Raw genomic sequence first — 8,640 nt, 5'->3', positions numbered from 1 at the left:
ATTAAAAAAAATTTAATTTTCTCTTATTTTTGAGTGAATATCAATACTTAGAAAGAATTCTACTACAACTTGTCCAGATTTGGGTGCCTAGAATTCTATGGTTTATGTTTAGATGAATAGAACAAATTGACTAGTATGTGATGGATGAGATGGAGCATACAATGCACTTATAATATTTGAAGTCGGTAATAATTGAGTAACTAGGTGCATTCATCACAAATGTTTGTCCTCACGTTAAAAAATTAATGACATTTCAAGTTAAAAGATTGGCCACTAATAGATTTCATTTTTAAACATGAACCAATTGTATAAAATTCTTATTTCTGGATAGGTCTGGTGAATGTTCTATTGGGTATTGGCTGTTCCTCTCAATAAAACTTTTTGTGTGATAAGATTTGCAATTTTCCCTCATGTCATGTTTGGATATTATTTAAAGTGGTTAATTTTTGGTGTGGTTCCCTGAAACTCATCCTACAGACTACTAGTATTAGTTTTTTTTTTTTTTTTTTTTTTTTGCAATTTGAAGGTTGAGATATAGCATGCGAGTTGTGACAATGTGATTTGGATTGATTAGAGGTGAGGTGATGAAAACTGGTGGTGTGTGTTGTGTGGTGCTTGAGGACAAGCACAAGATAAGTGTGGGGAAGTTTGATAGTGCCTTAAAACAACATCATTATAACTCACTTTTTGGGTTGTTAAACTTGATGGTATACTATCTAATCTGAGTTATTTTCTATATTTTGTTGTAGAATAGGATATAAGGATGAAATGAGGAAAAACAACATGAAAGGAGGAAGAGTTTGTTAAAAGAATCATCAACCTAAAGACAACCCTTGGGCAAGGCTTGGGTTCAACAGTCAGCAGTAGGTCCTGCCCCAAACAACTTAGCCTTGTGATAATGCCCGAAAACAACATCATTATCACCCACTTTTGGGTTATTGAACTTAGTGGTACGTCATCTAATCCAAACTATTTTCTATTTTTTGTTGCAGTGTGGGATACAAGGGCAAAATAGGGAAAAACAATGTAGAGAGAGGAAGAATTTGTGAAATAGATCATCAACACATAAAGAACCCTTAGGTAAGGCTTGGGTGTTGTTCCAAATAGCTTAGCCTCAGACAAGGCTAAGAACCATGTGCAGCAGTCAAATTTAAAAAGAAAAAAAGGCACACGTTTAAAATTTAAAAACAAATCCTATGTTGGGCTAGATTTGTGGAAAAAAAATCATGGAGGTCAATATGGAAAACTAGGGATGTGCCAAGAATCAAGGGAAGATTTCAAATAAGGAGAAAAGGGAAACCCTAGCCTTTTTGGGGGATAAAAAGGCGAGCTGCAACAAAAAAAAAGGACATCTCTCTTCCGACAAATGCAACACACAGTAGTGACAACCGCTTATGCAATGTTTCTTCTTCTCGCCATTCTCTAAGAAGTCTTTTGTATTAAAAATCCCATTATGAGTGGCTAATTCACTTTCTTTTCCTAGTTGAGAATTAGTAGACTCGAGTGATATATTTGTGAGATTGATTTAGTTTAATATATGTTGTATTCAAAATTTGGTATTTATTTATCTTCTGCATCTACACATAATTGTTGTCTTGAGCATGTTAGACGTTGGAGAGGCAATAAGGAGTTGGTCTGTAGCAGCCCTGAAAATTTAAAATGGAATTTATATTAAAAAATATCAAATGCGGAAGCGAGATCAAAATTTCAGTTAACATCCCTTACACGAAAACAAAAAACGTGCTCAAAATATAAAAGATTAAACTAACAAAAAAAAGAAACTCGAAAGTAAAGCTATGAGTATGACTATGGAGTCTCTAGGCATCCCCTTCGTCATCCTCCTGTGGAACGGGCTCGGGAACCATGTCTTCCTGATCTGAAATGATTAAATAAGGAATGAGCTACACTAGCCCAGTAAGGACATCACGATATCTCACCGTCACGGAGGTAAAGGTGGGTAGAAAACACAAAACGACCAATGGAGCATAATTTACAACAAATCCTTTTATCGATAAATAAAACCTTTACCATTTACTTACCTCGGTGAAATTCATAAAACAATATACGAGAGCAATAACATCATTATCATCATGGAAACATATATATGAACTGTATAACATAATACCTATCACGCTTTTCGTAATTCAATCGTTACACAACATATTTTCCTAATTCACCAGCCCACTAGTATCCATGGGGATCCATAGGGGTCCCGCTACCCGTAAATCCGTAATACTTGAAATCAAATTCCAGGGCCGTCCCCATACCCCGTCCGGTATGGGTGCCAAAACACATAAGATCTCCATACCCCGTCCGGTATGGGAGATCACAATCCCGGTAGGGTCCCCTACAGACCCGGTCTGTCCACCATCTCCCAGGATACATAGTCAGGCTGATCACATTATACCATTATCCATTTACATAATTGTTCGTTCTCTTTTTCCTCAATCAGCATCATTAATCCACATACAAGCAAGCAAAACGATAATTTATGCTAAGCAGACAACATACAGCATCAATATCCCGGTCATCTAATCCATAATCAATAAAACAGTAAAACATGCACACAAAACTATAAAATGAAAACATCGAACCTCATGCTACGTTTAAAACTGTAAAACAGGCCAAATAACAATTAACCGACAAACACACTAGACTCGGGCTCCATTAGCGACCCTAAGCAATTTCACACATTCGTTGATTCATGAAATATCGTTTTATCATTTATTGAACTTTAAAACCGTGATAGGAAATAAGTTGAGGGGTCCTTACTCGTTTCGGGGTCCGAACACGGCTTCATAGTGCGTTTGCAGGCTGTCCCTAATTTTCCCTGAATTTTCCTCGGGGAACTGAAACGCACTACTGGTACCTGCGCGTGTTCCAAAAAATCCCAAATTAGGCCCAGGGCCCCTTTCGGCCCAAATCGCAACTCCGGCACGGCGGCTCCGCTGTGCTCTGGCGACGGCGCCGCCGCTGGCAGCGGCGATTCACCTCGGGTTGGCTTTTTTCGGCCGTTTCCGGCCAAATTCGGCCACATTCGCATCGGTCCCTGCGAGAAAACAACCCTAGGGCCCTCGGGGGGCCAAAAAATCACGAAAAAACGGAGCTTACCGGCGGCGGCGCTCTCGGGTGCGGCGGCTCTCCGGCGAGGTTCGTGTTTTGGTGATTTGGCTCCGGTCAACCTGTAGAGAAAACAATGGTGATCACGGTGATATAAAAATTGCATCAAACGGAGGCCGGGAAGGGCCTCATCGGAGGCAAAAACTGAGAAGGGGCGCGGCGGTGCCGCTGGGCTTCGGCCGGGATTTTGGCTCCGATTTGGCCACAGGAGGAATCAGCGTGGAAAAACGAGTTGGGGGTACGAAATTTACCTCGATCGGCGGTCGGAAATTCCTCCGGTGCGGCGGCGGGTGGCGGCGGCCGGCTTCTGGTTCGTCTTCTCCGGCGAGCGGCAGGCGGCTAGGGTTTGTGGTCTGGTGTGGGGGTTCTATTTATAACCCTTTGCCTTTTTGATCTCAGCCGTCCATTTTGTTTTAATCTAGGCCGTCCGTTTTTGATTAAATCTAGGCCGTCCGTGCGTTTAAATCTGTGCCGTCCGATCGCACGCTTGATCTGGACCGTCCGATCGTGCCTACGCGGATCGCCAACGTGGCCCTTTTTGGAACGACGTGGTCTTGCCACGTGGCAGGTCCCGGTTGGCCGGGACTGCTGACGTGGCTGTCGACGTGGCTTTTTTTTTTTTTCTTTTTTTTTCGGCCCCTTTCTGGGCGCTACAACTCTCCCCCCCATAAAGAAATTTGGTCCCCAAATTTGCCTCATTACTCTTGATCAAACAGATGAGGATATTGGGCCCTAAATTCTGATTCCAGTTCCCAAGTCGCCTCCCTGGGCGTGTGGTTCTGCCACATGACTTTTACAAATGATATTTCCTGGTTGCGGAGTATTCTGCTTTCTCGGTCCGTGATACTGACCGGTACTTCTTCATAAGACAAGTCCTCTCGGAGTGGAAGCGGTTCATGAGCCAAGACATGAGAAGGGTCCGGATTGTACTTACGTAGCATAGATACATGAAACACATTATGAACCCGGGAGAGCTCAGGAGGCAGTGCAAGTCTGTAGGCAGTGGTACCAATCTTGTCTAAGATTTCAAAGGGTCCAATATATCTGGGGTTTAATTTTCCCCTCCTGCCGAACCTACTAATTCCCTTGAAGGGGGTGACTTTAAGAAACACCCGGTCGCCTTTCTCAAAGGCCAGGTCTTTCCTCCGGGTATCAGCATAACTCTTCTGCCTGCTCTGAGCTGTCTGGATGTTCTTCTTGATCTTAACTATCTTGGACGTGGTTTCTTCTACCAAATCCGGGCCAAACAATCTTCTATCGCCCACTTCTTCCCAACAGATCGGCGACCTACACAGACGCCCGTATAGCGCCTCGTATGGGGCCATGCCGATGCTTGCTTGGTAACTGTTGTTGTAAGCAAACTCTATCAGGGGTAGGTGGTCGTCCCAATGGCCCCCGGAGTCAAGGACACAAGCTCGGAGCATATCCTCCAGCGTACGAATTGTCCACTCTGATTGTCCATTGGTTTGGGGGTGGAAAGCAGTACTAAGAGACAGCTTTGTTCCCATAGCTTGCTGGAAACTATTCCAAAATCGAGAAGTGAATCTGGGATCCCTGTCGGATACCACTGTTACTGGAACTCCATGCAGTTTGACTACCTCCTGGATATACATTCTTGCCAACTTGTCCAAAGGATCAGTCATTCTGATGGCCAAGAAATGGGAAGACTTAGTGAGTCGGTCAACAATTACCCATATAGCATCATGTCCCGATCGTGCCTTGGGTAGTCCCGATACGAAGTCCATGGTGATATGTTCCCACTTCCACTCTGGAATCGGTAAAGGCTGAAGTAACCCGCCCGGGTGTTGATGTTCTGCTTTGACCTGCTGACATACCAAGCACTTAGATACCAAGTCGGCTATATCTCTCTTCATCCCACTCCACTAGAACCAATGTCGCATAGTTTGGTACATTTTTGTACTTCCTGGATGCATGGCGAACCTTGAACTATGGGACTCTGTCATGATGTCTCTTCTTAACTCACTGTCGTCTGGGACACACACTCTGTCCTTGAAACGAATCAATCCGTCGGCGGAGATCTGAAATTCTGAGCTCACTCCCTGTTCTGCACTCTTCTTGCGGGTTACTAGGGCGGGGTCGACTGACTGGGCTTCTTTTATTCTTTGGATTAACTCGGGTTGGACTGCTAGGTGGCCCAAACATGTGACTCTCTTCAGGTCTCGCAGGCGAACCTGCTGTGTAGCCCCAATGGACCTACATTCTGAAACCATTAGATGGGCTAGGGTGCCTGCACTTTTCCTGCTGAGGGCATCGGCCACTACGCTGCCCTTACCTGGATGATATAGGATGTCACAATCATAGTCCTTGAGGAGTTCCATCCACCTTCTCTGACGCATGTTGAGATCCTTCTGGGTGAAGATATGCTTCAAACTCTTATGATCGGTGTAGATCTGAAAGGTCTCTCCATACAAATAATGGCGCCAGGTTTTCAAGGCATGTATGATGGCGGCAAGCTCCAAGTCATGGGTAGGATAGTTCTTCTCATGATTGTTTAGCTGTCTAGATCCATATGCTATAACCTTTCCATGCTGCATTAGGACACAACCAGGCCCAGATAGGAGGCATCACTATAAACTGTGTACCCTCCTGACCCACTCGGTAGAGCCAGCACTGGTGCAGTAGTCAGTCGTTTCTTCAACTCTGAAAAACTCCTCTCGCAGTTCTCATTCCATTCAAACCCTGCATTCTTCTTTGTGAGTCGGGTCAGAGGAGCTGCTAGACTAGAGAACCCTTCGACAAACCGGCGGTAATAACCTCCCATCCCTAGGAAACTGCGAATTTCCTTAATTGTTGTCAGCCTTTCCCAACCAAGTACCGCTTCAACCTTTTCGGGGTTCACCGACACCCCTTCCTTCGATATAACATGTCCTAGGAAGGAGGTTTGTTCGAGCCAAAATCCACACTTGCTCAACTTCGCATACAACTTCTTTTCCCTGAGTACCTGTAGGACTTGGGCAAGATGATGAGCATGTTCTTCCCTACTTTTTGAGTCGACTAAGATATCATCGATGAACACGATGATAAATTGATCCAAGAATTCTCTGAAGATTCTGTTCATTAGATCCATAAAGATGGCCGGCGCGTTGGTTAGCCCAAACGGCATAACCAGGAACTCATAGTGTCCGTACCTAGTTCGGAATGCTGTATTGGGGATGTCTTCGGCTCTCACTTTTACCTGATGGTAACCTGATCGTAGATCTATTTTGGAAAAGACCTGTGCACCATGCAACTGATCGAAAAGGTCATCAATCCGGGGAAGAGGGTACTTGTTCTTAATTGTTACCTTGTTTATCATTCTATAATCAATGCACAGTCTCAACGTTCCATCCCCTTTCTTTGCAAAAGTAACCCCGGCACCCCATGGGGAAATGCTGTGTCTAATGAAGCCACTGTTTTGTAGCTCAGTGATTTGTTTCCTTAGCTCTTCCATCTCGATGCGGCTCATTCGGTAAGGAGCTACCGAGATGGGCTGGGTTCCTGGCTGTAAGTCTATGGTGAACTCGACCTCTCTGTCCCCTGGTAGACTGGGCAGTTCATCCGGAAATACGTCTGGAAAGTCTCGGACTACTGGAATCTCTTGGATACAAACTTCTTTCTTGGGTTTACCTAGTTAGAGAAAATACAATATTAAGGCATTGGGAATTAAGAAGAAAAGAATTTGCCATTAGGGGAAATCAGTACCGAATAATTTTATTAACTTGTAAATGACTCCTCGTTGGGAGGATTAAATACAATCTTTTTGTTAAAGCAGTCTATGGTGGCGTGATATGCCGCTAGCCAATCCATTCCTAGGATTACATCAAAATCCCCTGTGTCTAACCCTATCAGGTCTACCCTCAATTTCCTATCTGCTATCTCCACGGCACATGCCCTGTAGACAACCTCTCCTAGCAATGTCTCCCCTACCAGCATGTAGGAGGCAATGACAGCCCTCTGCTTAGGAACTACTCCCAAGGTCTCGAAAGCTATTTCAGTCTCTGCCAGCCAGTATTGTGCCTCTTCAAAAGAGGATCCCCCTGCAAAAGTAAAAGGGTTCAGTCTTCTGTACCTCTCTATGAAGCCGGGGTCGATCAAGGAAGGAGCGGGGTCCCGAGGTAGAGGGACTTGGGCCGGCTGAGGGTTAACTGGGGGACCCTATGGTGGCACCTGCTGATGTGGGGGGGTACTGGAATGTGCTGTGGCGGCGCCTGCTGGTACCGTGGCTGTGGTACAGGGTCGTACCGCGGCTGTGGCACCGGGTGGTACTGTGGAGGAACAGGCTCCTGCCGGGGTGGCTCGGGATCAGCTGCTGTAGCGGGGGCTCAACCTGTGCTAGCGGAGGAGGTCCGGGTAACTCCCTTCTCTCCTCTTGCCTTTGCTGGGTAGCTACGAGAGCCTCCACCATCTCAAATAGTCTGTCTAAATCCTCCCGAAGCGAATTATCTTGGGCCGCTTGGTTTAGTGGGGGTCTTCCTCTCCTCATTTCCGTGTACTCGTTTTCACAAGGAATGATTGAGTAACGACATATCGGTGAGTATTACTCTAAGGCACTATTGTGTAAGGGATGGGTCCGAGGAAATGCGGCTCTGATACCAACTGTAGCAGCCCCGGAAATTTAAAATGGAATTTATATTCCAAAATATCAAATGCGGAAGCGAGATCAAAATTTCAGTTAACATCCCTTACACGAAAACCAAAAACGTGCTCAAAATATAAAAGATTAAACTAACAAAAAAAAGAAACTCGAAAGTAAAGCTATGAGTATGATTATGGAGTCTCTAGGCATCCCATTCGTCGTCCTCCTGCGGAACGGGCTCGGGAACCATATCTTCCTTATCTGAAATGATTAAATAAGGAATGAGCTACACTAGCCCAGTAAGGACATCACGATATCTCACCATCACAGAGGTAAAGGTGGGTAGAAAACACAAAACGACCAATGGAGCATAATTTACAACAAATCCTTTTATCGATAAATAAAACCTTTACCATTTACTTACCTCGGTGAAATTCATAAAACAATATACGAGAGCTATAACATCATTATCATCATGGAAACATATATATGAACTGTATAACATAATACCTATCACGTTTTTCGTAATTCAATCGTTACACAACATATTTTCCTAATTCACTAGCCCACTAGTATCCATGGGGATCCAAAGGGGTCCCGCTACCCGTAAATCCGTAATACTTGAAATCAAATTCCAGGGCCGTCCCCATACCCCGTCCGGTATGGGCGCCAAACCATAGACCTCATTACCCCGTCCGGTATGAGGGTGAAACGGGCCGTCCCCATACCCCGTCCGATATGGGCGCCAAAACACATAAGATCTCCATACCCCGTCCAGTATGGGAGATCACAATCCCGGTAGGGTCCCCTACGGACCCGGTCTGTCCACCATCTCCCAGGATATCTAGTCAGGCTGATCACATTATACAATTTCCATTTACATAATCTTTCATTCTCCTTTTCCCTCAATCAGCATCATTAATCCACATACAAGCAAGCAAAAC

At 44.8% G+C, this 8,640-nt stretch overlaps 1 long non-coding RNA gene across 1 annotated transcript; it reads right to left on the bottom strand.

The window, feature by feature from the left end:
- Positions 1-2,399: 2,399 nt before the first annotated feature.
- LOC148253469 (uncharacterized) lies at positions 2,400-3,647 on the bottom strand. The gene is made up of 3 exons (XR_015812787.1): positions 3,372-3,647; positions 3,112-3,182; positions 2,400-2,869 (listed from the first exon to the last, which is right to left on the bottom strand). It is a non-coding gene; the product is annotated as an uncharacterized LOC148253469 (long non-coding RNA).
- Positions 3,648-8,640: the final 4,993 nt, after the last annotated feature.

Source organism: Carica papaya, chromosome 6, assembly GCF_054855325.1.
Source record: "Carica papaya isolate Zhongbai chromosome 6, ASM5485532v1, whole genome shotgun sequence".
NCBI lineage: Eukaryota > Viridiplantae > Streptophyta > Magnoliopsida > Brassicales > Caricaceae > Carica > Carica papaya.
This window is presented reverse-complemented; position numbering and strand designations above follow the sequence as displayed.